Source organism: Oratosquilla oratoria, chromosome 16 (genome assembly GCF_046742065.1).
Source record: "Oratosquilla oratoria isolate Oo_2021 chromosome 16, ASM4674206v1, whole genome shotgun sequence".
Classification (NCBI taxonomy): domain Eukaryota; kingdom Metazoa; phylum Arthropoda; class Malacostraca; order Stomatopoda; family Squillidae; genus Oratosquilla; species Oratosquilla oratoria.
In genome coordinates this window covers 20,031,367-20,041,366 of record NC_134792.1, presented here as the reverse complement: position 1 = coordinate 20,041,366, position 10,000 = coordinate 20,031,367, and the positions used below count along the sequence as shown (strand labels likewise).

At 30.7% G+C, this 10,000-nt stretch overlaps 1 long non-coding RNA gene across 1 annotated transcript in view; it reads right to left on the bottom strand.

Moving 5' to 3' along the window:
• Positions 1–10,000, bottom strand: part of LOC143033739 (uncharacterized) — a 175,394-nt gene that overhangs the window by 135,408 nt on the left and 29,986 nt on the right. The window contains exon 2 of the long non-coding RNA XR_012967185.1: positions 9,471–9,849. This is a non-coding gene — a long non-coding RNA (uncharacterized LOC143033739). The remainder of the gene's footprint in view (positions 1–9,470; positions 9,850–10,000) is intronic.

Genomic DNA, 10,000 nt, shown 5'->3' with positions numbered 1-10,000 from the left:
TCTATTATACTTCATTTACAATGTGGAGTCCTGAGTGTCACATTTCCCACTATAATTTTAATTACTATTTAGCAAGACATTATTTCATCTGAACACATCCCTTCAAGAAATATACATTATCTGCATTTTATTTCCATTCTCTTCTCTTATGTTTGTGCCCCTACATTGCCTATTTGTACCTGTATTTTTTCATTCACTATCTTCAACTGTCCCATTTCACTGTAGTCCTTTTATATCCACTTATTTTGAATGTATTTTTCTTGTATCACAGCGTGTCACTTGAATTGCACCATTTTCGTTCCTTTTCTCCAACCTCCTTCAGGTTCACTCAACCCAACATGTCCAATTATACCTCCACTTCTCTTCAACCTTTTTCTTTACATATTTTGCTCATCTTTCGTGTCTTCATTTTCTTACATTATTTACAACGTGTATCCCTGCCATTTCAACTCTCCTGGCTCCAAGTTACTACTTTTTTTGAGTTCATTCAACAGTAAGTTTTAAAGTCGAAGCTGACACGTTTTGTGGATATCCTTCCTCCTCTTTCTTTCTTATTCCTCCAGTCTCAACTCCTCATTCTATCACTCGATCTTATCTGGTCGTATTTTTCTCTTTCCCCCATTCCTCGGCACACAAGTACGTATTTTTCTTAGTTCCTTTACTGGCTTCTTGGCTCCATTATTTTGCGGCAACTTTTCCATCCACTTCTCGATGACTTTCTCTTTACCGCATCTTTCCTCTTAATAATTTTATCACGTAGGTAATATTTCAGCTAACACCATACAACTTTAAGCTCAAGAGAATACATCGGTTATAAATTATTAATCTCTATTACTTCGTCTGAACTGATAGCATACTTGTAAATTTTATTTTCATTTGTCATCAAACTGTTTCATGAATTTGGGATGGTGCCGAGACCAATAAGTTTAATATTCACTTTATATTATTAACACTGTGACAAGTCCTGTCTCTTATCGTTAGGCATATCTTCACCTTTCTAAAATATTCATACTATAGTTCATATGTGTCCTTACTTTATTGCGCTAGGTTGCGAAAGTTCAGAGGTGTTCTTCCATTCTATTTCAGTTTGACTTGCGCTCCTATGCCCACCACTAAATACTTTCTTCAATTCTTCTTAACAATAACAATGAAAAAATATTTATACAAAGTGGCAAACATAAAGTTTATACATGAGGTGTCAAACTGAATCAGAAAAGTTAATTAGATTAATGTAAGCCAACCACCTATACTCCACCTGTTTTGTTTTTTCTATATATTTTCCTTAAATAATTTAATGTATGCCAACCACCTATACTCTACCTGTTTTGTTTTTCCTATCTATTTTCCTTATGCTGTTCCTAGCCTGACACTGCGACCTCACTCTTCGCGTATCTAGAATTCTCTCCATGCACCCTCTCCGCTCTAATTCCACTTACCTTGCCCTCATCACTTCCTACTTAGCCTTGTCCATCCTAATTCTGTCTATCCTAAACTTAATAACACCAACAAAATTCGATGATTTTCCAGAACGGACCAAAGACATCTGAGACCTGATATGAACTCAGATCCATCAAGAAAAAGAAGAACTTGCCCTCCTTTTTGCAAACCCAATTTCAGAACGTAAAAGCCTTTCGTGTTTCTTTATGAAGCTTTATGTGTACGTGTTTAAATAAAAGAAATTGCGTTTTAGTGAGTACACGTTTAGTTAAAGCTTGATCTGAATACATATCCAAATTTCTATATATACATTTCCAGATTTCTATATATACGAATGTTCGACAAGGAAACAAAATCTAATGAGAATTCATACAGTTTGAAAGACTCTGGTTGAAAGAAAGGTAGTGTGATAGAACAAAAGACGGAAAACAGGGACAGCCTTCTTTCTCTATTTACAAATGATAAAACGTAGCTTCTGGAAAATGCGTCTGGATACTTTTATTTTCATTTTATTTATGTACCTCTTGAGCTTTTCTCCTTTGTTCGGAATAAGCAAATGAAAAAGTATTTAAGTATGTTTTGCCATCTTACATGTATCCCATTATAAAGCTATTCATACAAATCCTTTTATATGAGGACTGCTAATTAATGACTTTTTTCATTTTTTCCACACTTTGGAACAAATATTTAAAAAAGACCTATATACCTCTTCCATGTAGCTCATTTAAAATATATTTTTTATAAATATTTCTTTATGATATCTTTTACGGTGTGATGATTTTTTAGAACTGCTCTTTCCGGGCATTTTATAACTATATTTTTTCCTGCACTAGTTTTCTGAATATATTTTATCTCGATTCTTATGGTAGCTTTCCAACACCTAAAATCTGATTTTTTTTTATCCAAAAATACCTTTATGCATATATTTGCGTTTTATGTGATATAATGAAACACAATCATAGCATATATAAAACCTATTTGTAATATATGATTAGATAGACAAAACATATTGTATAGCTTGTAATTATATATATGCATATACATATACATATACATATACATATAAATATACATATACATATACATATACATATACATATACATATACATATACATATACATATACATATACATATACATATACATATACATATACATATATAAATACATATACATATACATATACATATACATATACATATACATATACATATACATATACATACACATACACATACACATATGCATATACATATACATATACATATACATATACATATACATATACATATACATATACACATACATATATATACACATATACATATACACATACACATGCATAAACATATACATATACATATACATATACATATACATATACATATTCATATTCATATACATATACATATACATATACATATACATATACATATACATATACATATACATATACATATACATATACATATACACATACATATACATATACATACACATATACATATACATATACATATACATATACAATATACATATATACATATACATATGCACAAATTTCACAAGTCACACGCGAATCACAAATATGCAGAGTCCACTAGGAAAAGGAAAAACACACGGAGTCCGAGCGCTTTCGTGATATATTCACATTATCAAGGAGTACAGAAAGATGAGAACAAAAAATGGAGATACAGAGTATAAGTAGGACAAGAGAGACATTTACCCTCCTCTCCGAAGTCTGAAAGCTCAGGTTGGGTCACTCGGTGAGGTCGTGGAAACATATTACTATTACATTAACTTTTAAAATATGTGCTATTTATATTACTGACAATATATGGATCTAATTTATATAATCCTAAACTATTATTAATGAGTTGGTCATAATTGCATTTGATAATTCCTGACTCTATGACATTTCTTTCTGTTATATTCTTACATTGTATAATTTTTGAAGCATTTTTCCAGTCAATAGGATGGTCAAATTCACAAACATGTTTAAAAAGTGCACTAGATTCTTGGCCCTTTTTTATGCTGTTTTTATGCTGTTTAATCCTAACCTCTAATTCTTTTCCTGTTTGACCTACATAATATTTGTCACATTTACTACAAGGTATTTTATATACACAGCCTGTAGAATTGTCAGGGGAATTCTTTATGAGAAGATTTTTTAGAGTTGTGTTGTTCTTGAAGGCTACATTTACATTGAAATTTTTAAGAATATTAGGAATCTCTATAAGATTTTCATTAAAAGGAAGTACAAGTAAATTCTTTTTCTCAAACTTTTGTTTTGGTTCCCCTTTGTAAAATGTCCTTTTTGCTTTTTTGAAACATTTGTCCAAAAAGAATTTGGGATATCTCAACTGTGTTCCGATGTCATAAATTTTGTTCATTTCGTCATCCACAAATTCTGGGCTGCAGATGCGCAGGCCACGAAGGAACATGGAAGAAAATGCTGACTGTTTAATTCTATTATGGTGGGCTGAATAGTAATGTATATACGCGTTGACATTGGTTGGTTTTCGGTGAATACTATATCTAAATTTCTTATTGCATCTGTGAATGTTACAATCTAAGAAAGAAATGCATGAGTCTTTTTCAATTTCTATAGTGAATTTTATTGAAGGGACCAATTGATTTAATTTAGTAACAAAGGTATCAACATTTTCATTGTTAGGCCAAATACAGAGAATGTCGTCGACATACCGAAACCATTTGACCTCCTTGGGAAGTATGTTTGCTAAAAGCTTGGTCTCAAAAAATTCCATGTAGATGTTGCTCAGAACGGCTGATAGGGGATTTCCCATCGCCATCCCAAATTTCTGTTTATAAAATTTTCCATTAAACTCAAATTTACTGTCTTTGATACACATCTCAATAAGGTCAATAATGGTTTTAGTATCATAAGAAAGATTGTGGTGTGGTAATTCTTCCGTTAGAAATTCAAGCAGGTCATCAATTGGAACTCGAGTGAATAACGAGGTAACATCATAGCTGATCATTTTAAAATCATAATCTATATCAAGTCTATTCAATTTATCAATAAGATCAATATTGTTTTTGACATTTGCTTTTGATATTTTTCCTACGATTGGGTTCAATAGAGTCACCAGCCATTTGGACAGTTTGTATGCTGCTGATCCTATTGAACTTATAATTGGTCTAACAGGGTTGTTTTCTTTGTGTACTTTGATTAATCCATACATATAAGGTAAATTTGGTGAAATGGACATAAATTTCTTAATTAAATTGTCGTCTTTCTTAAATATACTCTTAATTTTCTTATTAAAAGAGCTGTTCACCAAGTCCAACGGATTTTTATTAAGCTCACAATATGTCTCGGTATCCATGAGAATTTCTTTCATTTTTTCTAGATAATCAGTTTGAATAGACTTGATATAGATTATGATTTTAAAATGATCAGCTATGATGTTACCTCGTTATTCACTCGAGTTCCAATTGATGACCTGCTTGAATTTCTAACGGAAGAATTACCACACCACAATCTTTCTTATGATACTAAAACCATTATTGACCTTATTGAGATGTGTATCAAAGACAGTAAATTTGAGTTTAATGGAAAATTTTATAAACAGAAATTTGGGATGGCGATGGGAAATCCCCTATCAGCCGTTCTGAGCAACATCTACATGGAATTTTTTGAGACCAAGCTTTTAGCAAACATACTTCCCAAGGAGGTCAAATGGTTTCGGTATGTCGACGACATTCTCTGTATTTGGCCTAACAATGAAAATGTTGATACCTTTGTTACTAAATTAAATCAATTGGTCCCTTCAATAAAATTCACTATAGAAATTGAAAAAGACTCATGCATTTCTTTCTTAGATTGTAACATTCACAGATGCAATAAGAAATTTAGATATAGTATTCACCGAAAACCAACCAATGTCAACGCGTATATACATTACTATTCAGCCCACCATAATAGAATTAAACAGTCAGCATTTTCTTCCATGTTCCTTCGTGGCCTGCGCATCTGCAGCCCAGAATTTGTGGATGACGAAATGAACAAAATTTATGACATCGGAACACAGTTGAGATATCCCAAATTCTTTTTGGACAAATGTTTCAAAAAAGCAAAAAGGACATTTTACAAAGGGGAACCAAAACAAAAGTTTGAGAAAAAGAATTTACTTGTACTTCCTTTTAATGAAAATCTTATAGAGATTCCTAATATTCTTAAAAATTTCAATGTAAATGTAGCCTTCAAGAACAACACAACTCTAAAAAATCTTCTCATAAAGAATTCCCCTGACAATTCTACAGGCTGTGTATATAAAATACCTTGTAGTAAATGTGACAAATATTATGTAGGTCAAACAGGAAAAGAATTAGAGGTTAGGATTAAACAGCATAAAAACAGCATAAAAAAGGGCCAAGAATCTAGTGCACTTTTTAAACATGTTTGTGAATTTGACCATCCTATTGACTGGAAAAATGCTTCAAAAATTATACAATGTAAGAATATAACAGAAAGAAATGTCATAGAGTCAGGAATTATCAAATGCAATTATGACCAACTCATTAATAATAGTTTAGGATTATATAAATTAGATCCATATATTGTCAGTAATATAAATAGCACATATTTTAAAAGTTAATGTAATAGTAATATGTTTCCACGACCTCACCGAGTGACCCAACCTGAGCTTTCAGGCTTCGGAGAGGAGGGTAAATGTCTCTCTTGTCCTACTTATACTCTGTATCTCCATTTTTTGTTCTCATCTTTCTGTACTCCTTGATAATGTGAATATATCACGAAAGCGCTCGGACTCCGTGTGTTTTTCCTTTTCCTAGTGGACTCTGCATACATATACATATACATATACATATACATATACATATACATATACATATACATATACATACACATATACATACACATACACATATACGTATATATATATATATATATATATACACATATACATATACATATACATATACATATAAATATACATATACATATACATATACACATACATATACATATACATATACATATACATACACATACATACTGTACTTGTATAGATTGTCATATATACAACTGTTGATTGTGTATTAGATATCCAGAGGGAAAGTAACATTAAACTGAAATAATTTTTTCATCACGTGGCTTGAAGAGAACTTGTCTACTGTATGTTTCTTTGGTTCGTTTATTAACAATTACATTGATTATTCCAAACTTAGTGCCAGTACTCCCAAAGAATAAAATACCATAACTGAAAAAGGTATATATAATAATGAGTGAGCAAAATAGTGTGTAAATACATTTTCAAATTAAATTCTACATTCCGTAAATTCTATATAGTAGGGCGAATTTAAACTAGATAAATGGATATGAAATACGAGTATATCACGCGACTCGAGTATCGATGTACTTTATTGGAGCAGTACTCAATGGAGATTGAAATTTCTATATCTAAGTTACTGTGTATAGGATTCTAATTTTCCTTGATGTACACTATTCTCATCAAGTGATGTCAACACGCTTTTACCTCGAAAAGGTTAAACTACTAGTAGTAGTGAGTTCTGGTGTACAAATCTTCCAAGCCAGCGTTATAAGGAAGCTAATGCTGTTGGTAAACAAAAGAACATATATCTGAAGTATGGCCGAGAATATTCTAAACGCATCTTCAGTAAATTTGTCCCTTTTCCATTTTCTTTTTACTATAACACAAACACACATCAAACCACAACTATATTTGTTTTTCATACCTCCAACAGTTATATTAATTCACATCCTAGTTTCAAGACTAGTTTTTTTTGTACTCTAGAAATAAGACTTCCTATTCATTATTCACATGAGTTACAGAATACGGGGATCATCTGACAGTGCCTATAATTTAGAAAAATAGAGGTATATATTACATTTATGCAGATAAAGATTGAACCATAGACACTATGTACTTCAATTTACGCAAGGAAACTGATTTCATTGTTATGTACTTTAACCATGACAGAAGGAGTCATTGGAATAAAAATATTCTTCAATTTATAGAGTAGGAAAAAAGGACGAACGTGGGAAGCATGTGAGATGAGGCTGAGAACTTGTTTACATATATCTTGTACAATGGGGTGAGTGTGTACGAATTAAATGGAAAAAGAGTGAGTGTAGAAGAGGAGAGATAAGGCATACAGAAAAAATGCATGGTGTATTTCATAAGAAGTGATGTAGCGCTAGATTTATTGTAGTATGAACATAAATAGATGAAAAAAAGGGAGAAAGGAAGAAACACAACTTATAACAAAGAATACAACATGTTTCTTAATCACAAATAGTAACCATTAGTAATCACATTTTGTATACATTCTTGGAGAGAAAAAATTACAAAGAAGAATGAATACTCAGTATAACAGTGTACCCATCAATGTCTAAATAAAAACAGATCAATTTATTTTGGAAAAGAAACTAACGATATTATGTCATATTGTAAGCTTTATTTTAGAACTAAACCGATATCTTGTAATTTAGAGCATGGAACTTTTGACAGGCATTGGTCGAGAGCTAAGCGATTACGTATTCATGATTTCATGAAAGTGATTAATAATCTTATGTCCCCGATACATAAGTGTAAGAAAAATTGATCACCCATCTCTCCATTTTCATTCAGTGATGATATACTCACTGCCTCTAGTTTTCTTGTAAATTGGAAGACTTCTAAGAATGGCATCTGTTGACTGGCACTTTTCACCCTTTCTAGGCTTATTTTTCTTGGGCTTTGTACTAGTTCGTATATTTCATATTTCACACTTTCTTTATCATAATGGCTTAAACTCTAAAGCTTTTCTAATTTCCAAAGGTTTTGCTACCTTTTGAATATTGTTGTTGTTGACCTCTACTTCTACGACACCCTTAAAAACACAATCACAGTCATCCATAACTATGATGAGGTTACAAGGGATATAGGTTCAAAGTACAGAGGAATCTGAAGAAAAATATATACTTTGTAAGGAGAAACGGTTTAAAGAATATACAGAGTACTTTAAACAATAAGATTCATTCAATCATATATACATTGGAAAGAGTCATATCTTTCTGATACATTGAACTGAAAAGTGTTCATTGAAATTATATTTCTTTGTATTATTAATAGATGTAAGAATTTCACCTTAGCCAGAAAGGTAATATAACTTATGGATCATGGTCTAGTATACACCTAAGGATTCTTTTCAGATATGGGTTGATATTTTTCCAGGATAGATTTTAAACTGTCTCAATTACATTATTCAATTTAGTGCAAAGTTTCTTTTACTAGGTAGTGGATAATTTTCTTCTGTTAATAAATGGTTCTTTACAAAAACAGTTGAATAGCTAACAACACAAAACATTTTCTGCGACAAAATAGGCAATTAAAAGCTGAAAGAGGCTACTATAAATAAAAAGTGTATTGGTAAGAAAAAGGAAAATATTGGGAATAAAAAAATAAAGGAAAAAATATATAGAAGAAATTTGGATTGAAGGACAAGAGAAAACAAAGAAAAGAGGAAAATATATTCTGAAAAAAAATGATAGACAAAAAGCAAAAAATAGAAACTGGAACGTCAAGGGAGAGATTGAGTCATCCAAAAATACAGTACACTAAAAACGGGAAGCAAAGTTTTCAAAAGGAAAGATATTTTCTAAAGTTGATATATTGGCTACAAAACACTTGAGATTAAAGAATCAAAAAAGAAATAACGTCATGTTGTATGAGTTAAATGCAAAAATATTTTGAAATAACAATTAGAATATGATATAAGTATATATATATGTGTATGTATATATATATGTATATATACGTAAATATGTTTATATATATATATATATATATATATATATATATATATGTATGTATGTATATATATATATATATATATATATATATATATATATATATAATGGAGATATGCATACATATACATATGTTCATATATATATATATATATATATATATATATATATATATATATAAATATAAAGTTGTATAAGTGTACAGTATTGAACGTGGGAGTGAAGTTTCACTTACCTTGCACGCGTTTGAATTTTATTCTAATTGAGAAGGTTTTTATTTTTTCCTTTTTTCGGTCAGATTTTACTAATTTAGGTGAACCTCACTTCACATCAGTCTGCATGGATCACTCATGCGGTGATTTAAGGTCAAACAGTATAACCAATAATATTGCTTTTCACACACAACTCCAAGGCAAATCTTTTGACTAAATTACTACGAACAGGTTTTTCTTATATATGGTCACTCTTTGTTCAAAATTTTCTAAGTCTGTTGAACAACTGTTTTGTATATGATATTCACATTTTGTTTTAAATGTTTCTACAATATTCACATTTTCACACAAATTCGAACACGGTTCGTTTTCTTTCAGTTTGTTTCATGAGAACTGTATGCTCTGAAAAATATAGAATAAATTACCTATAGCAATGTGTCTTGACAGTATGAGTAGTGAAATTATATTTGTCTTAGTATATAGCCGTATATTTTTAGGCCATCAAACAATACTTCAGAAATGTTTTGCTGTGGTTTGTTTTAGACACTTCGTC